This window comes from Mastomys coucha, unplaced genomic scaffold (assembly GCF_008632895.1).
Source record: "Mastomys coucha isolate ucsf_1 unplaced genomic scaffold, UCSF_Mcou_1 pScaffold21, whole genome shotgun sequence".
Taxonomy (NCBI): Eukaryota; Metazoa; Chordata; class Mammalia; order Rodentia; family Muridae; genus Mastomys; species Mastomys coucha.
Window position 1 is genome coordinate 11005266 of NW_022196904.1, and position 6076 is coordinate 11011341.

The following is a 6076-nucleotide window of genomic DNA, read 5'->3' on the forward strand; positions in this document are numbered from 1 at the left end:
CATTTAGAAATATACATTATATATTAGAAACACGTAAATATATATATGTATATATATATAGGAATATATTTAGGAATATATACATATATATGCAACATAAATTATTGAGAAAAGACTCCTTACATTTAAAATAGAGAAATGAGAGATATATCAATGAGTTTGGAGGTTGAAAGAGGAAGGGGGAAATGAGGTTTGCAATTATATTTTATTATTATATCAAAACATAAGAAAAATGAGTCAAAAGTAATCATTCTTTTTTTCTTGGATATTTTCTTTATTTACATTTCAAATGTTTTCCTCTTTCCAGGTCTCCCCTTCTGAAACACCCTATCCCGTTCCCCATCCCCCTGCCTCTATGAGAGTGGTCCCCCACCTACCCACTCTCATTCTCCTCTGGCATTCCCCTACACTGGGGAATTGAAAACCATCAGGTCTGAGGGCCTCTCCTCCCATTGATGACCAACAAGGCCATCTTCTGCCACATATGTGGCCAGCACCATGGATAGCTCCATGTGTATTCTTTGGTTGGTGGTTCAGTTCCTGGGAGCTCTGGGTGGTCTAACTTGTTGACACTGTTGCCCCCTCCATGGGGCTACAAACCCCTTCAGCTCCTTCAGTCCCTTCTCTAACTCCTCCATCAGGAACTTCTGAGCTCAGTCCAATGGTTCACTGCAAGTTTCCTCCTCTGTTATTTGTCAGGCTTTGGCAGAGCCTGTCAGGAGACAACCCTATCGGAATTCTGTCAGTAAACACTCCCCAGTGTTCACAATAACGCCCAGGTTTGGTGGCTGTATATGGGATAGATCTCCAGGTGGGACAGTCTCTGGAGAGCATTTTCTTCAGTCTCTGCTCCATACTTTGTCTCCATATTTCCTCCTGTAAGGATTTTGTTCACCCATCTAAAAAGCACTGAAGCATCCACATTTTTATCTTCCTTCTTCTTACTCTTCAAAAGGTCTGTGAACTGAATCTTGGGCATTCCAAAATTTTGGGCTAATATCCACTTATCAGTGAGTACATACCATGTGTGTTCTTTTGTGAGTGAGTCACCACACTCAGGTGACACAAGTCCTATCCATTTGCCAGCAAATTTTATGCAGTCATTGTTTTTTAATGGCTGAGTAGTACTTCATTGTATAAATGTACCACATTTTCTAGATCCATTCCTCTGTTGAGTGACATCTAGGTTGCTTCCAGCTTCTGGCTTTTATAAATATGGCTGCTATGAACATAGTAGTATGTGTGTCCTAATTATATGTTGGAGCATCTTCTGGGTATATGACCAGGAGTGGTATAGCTGTGTCCTCAGGTAAAATACTATGTCAAATTTTCTGAGGAACTGCCAGACTGATTTCCAGAATGGTTGTATCAGCTTGCAATCCCACCAGCAATGGAGGAGTGTTCCTCTTTCTCCACATGCTCAGCAGCATCTGCTGTTACCTGAGGTTTTTATCTTAGCCATTCTCACTGGTGTGAGGGGGAAATCTCAGGATTTTTTTCGATTTGTATGTCCCTGATGACTAAGGATGTCTAATATTTCTTTACTTGTTTCTGAGCACTTCAAGTTTCCTAAGTAGAGAATTCTTTGTTTAGCTCTGTTCCCTACTTTTTAATAGGATTGTTTGGTTCTCTGGAGTCTACCTTCTTGAGTTCCTTGTATATATTGTATATTGGCACTATATCTTTTGTAGGGTTGGTAAAGATTTTTTTCCAATCTGTTGGCTACTGTTTGTTCTACTGAAAGTATCTTTTGCCTTACAGAAGAATTACAGTTTTATGAGTAACCATTTGTCAATTCTTTTTTATTTAAATGTAGAATAGAGTTTATTTAGGGCATAGGGAGGGTATTTTAGAGAGTAGCACAGGCAGAGAAAAAGTCATTTGTCAATTCTTGATCTTACAGTATAAGCCATTGGTGTTCAGTTCAGGAAATTTCTCCTGTGTCCGTGTGTTCAAGAGTTTGCCTCACTTTCTCTTCTATTAGATTCAATGTGTCTGGTTTGATATGAAGGTCCATGATCTACTTGGACTTGAGCTTTGTACAAGGAGAAAAGAATGGACCTATTTCCATTCTTGTGCATGTTAACTAGCAGTTAAACCAGCACCATTGGTTGGAAATGCTGGTTTCACCCCAACCCAAACACACACCTCTACTGAATTATTTTAGCTCCTTTGTCAAAGACCAAGTGACCAAAAATGTGTGAGTTCATTTCTGTGTCTTTAATTTTATTCCATTGATCTACCTGACTGTCACTGTAGCAATACCATACAGGTTTTTTCACTATTGCTCTGTATTACAACTTGAAGTCTGGGATGCTGATTCCCTTAGAAGATCTTTTATTGCTTTGAATAGTGTTAGCTATCCTTTTGTTGTTGTTGTTGTTGTTGTTGTTGTTGTTGTTGTTATAGATGAATTTGAGAATTTTTCTTTATAACTCTATGAAGGATTGATTTGGAATGTTGATGGGGATTACATTGAATTTGTAGATTGTTTTCAGCAAGATGGCCATTTTTAATATATTAATCCTGCCAATCCATGAGCATTGGAGATCTTTCCAAATTCTGAGGTCTTCTTCCATTTCTTTCTTCATTGACTTTAAGTTCCTGTCATACAGATCTTTCACTTGTTTAGTTAAAGCCACATCAAGATACTTTATATTGCTTGTGACTATTGTGAAGGGTATCATTTGCTTAATTTCTTTCTTAGCACATTTATCCTTTGAGTATAGGAAGGCTACTGATTTGTTTGAGTTGATTTTATAATCCAGCCACTTTGCTGAAGTTGTTTATCAGCTTTAGGAATTCTCTGGTGGAATTTTTTGGGGTCGTTTAAGTATATTATCATATCATCTGTACATAGTGATATTTTGACGTCTTCTTTTCCAATTTAAATCCCTTTGACCTTCTTTTGTTGTCTAATTGCTCTAACTAGAATTTGAAGTACCATATTGAATAGATATGGAGAGAGTGGACAACCTTGTTTAGTCCCTGATTTTAGTCGGAATACTTCAAAACTCTCAATTATGTTTGATGTTGGCTACTGGTTTGCTGCATATTTCTTTCACTATGCTTTTTCAGGGCCTTGAATTCCTGATATTTCCAAGACTTTTAAAATTAAGGGATGTTGACTTTTGTCAAGTGTTTTTCCAGCATCTAATGAAATGATCATTCTTCATAAAAGGAACATTATATTTTGTACCAATTATTCTAAATTCATCTCTTTAGGCTTCAGTTTCCCTAATGAAAGTTTACCAAATCAGATAACACACAGGCATATATCAAAGTGGTCTCAAATTCATTGTGACATTTTAAAGAAAGATTATTCTAAGTTTATCTTTGTAGTATGAACATAATTTATTTGTACATTCTATGGTAGAGGGACTTATAAAAACTTTCTTACTAATTAGAAGCAATGATATATCCGAACCTTAATATCTCTCATTCCTTCTAGTGATTCTCTTTCAGTTTCATGGGGGATTCCTATGGCTACTGATCTCAACAGACAACTAGACATGGGATGACACTGTGTGTCCAATTGACCTTTAAACATTGATGCATGATCAGGTTGCTTTCCCTATGAGCAATTGTGACTTACATGATTCACTCACAGTCCTTGGGGCACATGTTGTAATAAGGATTGGCTCATGGACTTTGATGACTATAATATAGTAATATCCATTGTAACCTAAAGTTTGAACTCTGCTTGTCCTACATGTGTAGTTCCTGAATATTCAACTGTGATATTTCACTTTATTTCTTAATGCTGTCCAGGATCACGGTATGACTGTTAACTTCCTAGTACTCTAATCTAGTCTGAGGTAGGAAAAGGTCAGCATCACCTAGTGCATGAGAATCCCACCTTCACATTTCGGCAAGAACTCTAGGGCCTGTCAGAAATTCTCAAAATTCAAAGAAAATCTCAATGACTAGACACTGACCTTGGCCTTGGAACTGAAGAAAGACTTGGAGAAAAGATGGATGGGAAGATGGGAGGTCATGAGTCGTGGTCCTTCCTTGTTGATTAATACAGGATATCCTGTGTTACTCTCTAGCCAGGGTGAGCGGTCCCAATTGGGCACAGATTGGATCCACTTGGGATCTCCCTTGGTCTGAATCAAGCAGACAATCTCAATCATCCAGTTTGTTCCTGGTCAAAAAGGAAAAGTGATTGTCACTTATTTCAACAGTACTTGTTAAAAAACCCTCAAGTTGAATACATGCCCATACAATTTACAGTGCTGCAGATTTTTAAGTACACAGACTTGTGGAGTTAACAATGTCCACGTGGTGTTAAGTACAAAGTATATTCACCAAGCATATTTTCAAGACTTCATTTTGCATAACTGAGACCTTATAGACAGTAAACACCAACATGCTAATTGAATATCTCCTCCAGCCCTGGGCCACCATCATTCTACATTTTGGTGGAATGGATTTGACTATCCCAGATATTTCACAGTGATGTAATCATAGCATCTGCTCTCTGAGAATACCTCTTTTAATTTAATTCATTGTCATTGAATTGCACACATGCTGCAGTGTATGACTGAGTATTTCTTCTTTTTAAGATGAATAAATTCCTTTGTGAATATTTATCACACATACACTTGCATTTACATTTATGTGCTCATTTGTCAGTGCATTATTTTCTAGCTTCCTTCTCTGAGTTATTGTCTGGTGGGATTTTCCTTCATTGTATGACTTTTTATTTTCTGTATCATTTTGCTTTTTGTCAGCAGCCTAATACTGACCCAATGTTCAGTGCTCCTTCTTTCACAGCAAACATCCATACCCCAAATAACCATGGTGTCACTTTTTGGTTTCTTGAGTTCTAGATTCCATTTCCTGGTCAAGTTCCATGGTAGTTCTACCTAGTTTGTCCTCTCCTCCACATATCCTCACATATGCTATCTCTTGATGCTATTTCTTCTGTTTATTCTCATCAGTCTCCCTTTTCTATCTTTTCCACATAGAGAGAGACCTATGGCAGATTCTCCCTCAGGGTCCATTATCATTGTTCTGTTTCCATAGCTGGCCACCTCAGCTCGCATTGGTCAGACAGGAGGTCTTTCTTTGAGTGGAATACACACAAATCTCCATGCCCACAAATCATTTTACATGTTGATATATATAGAACACTCCACTTTTCACCCAAAATTAATAAGTATCAAAGCACCAATATCCCTTACACAATTCAGAATCAGTCTTACTGATTATCCTTACCTGATTTGGGGTAAGTCAATATGATCAAGTCTTCATTTTTCACCACAAATTTATTACAGACATCTTCCACAATTTCTTTTTGAACCCACATGGCAGGAAAAGGTATTCCTTTGAACCAACAATATTCTGACATCATGAATAGCTCTTTGTAGGTGCTGTTAGGATTCCAGCCCTGGGTACCTGTTCAGCTTACAGCAAATGCTGTGAGAGGTAAGATTTATAAGGCAGGTGAAAAAAATCATTAACATTCTCTAGTTTGTTGTGAAACTAGCTTCTGATATGAAGAAATAAATATTACAACCCACAGTCAAAGGTTACTGTATTGGTTAATTTTGAGCTCCTACAAAATCACTCTGCAGCATGTGTGAGCCTGAGTTTATGTACCAAACCAGAAACTCATTAAGAAGTAATATGACATAGAAATGTAGGCTAATTTAAAATATATTCTAAGCTGGGCAGTAGTGGTACATGCCTTTAATCCCAGAACTTGGGAGGCAGAGGCAGAGAGATTTCTGAATTCAAGGCCAGCTTGGTCTACAGAGTGAGTTCCAGGACAGCTAGTACTATACAGAAAAGCCCTGACTTGAAAAACAAAAACAAAAACAAAACAAAACAAAAAATCAATAACAAAATCTTCCAATACAATTTAGATTTCAGAATGATTTTAAATGTGCAGAAAAATGACAGAGAAAACACAGCAACTTTCCATGGCAATTCTTTTTTTTTTTTCTTTTAGTGGTGGCTTTTGAGGAACTCATATTATTCTTATTCTTATTCTTCCCCTTAAAGCCCTCCTTGCTTTTCCCATATTTATGATCTCTTCTTTAATATTTGTTGCTATTTATATATGTAC

The 6076-nt window shown here is 37.2% G+C and overlaps 1 pseudogene; it reads right to left on the minus strand.

The window, feature by feature from the left end:
- Positions 1-5359, minus strand: part of LOC116101665 — a 518236-nt pseudogene extending 512877 nt beyond the window's left edge.
- Positions 5360-6076: the final 717 nt, after the last annotated feature.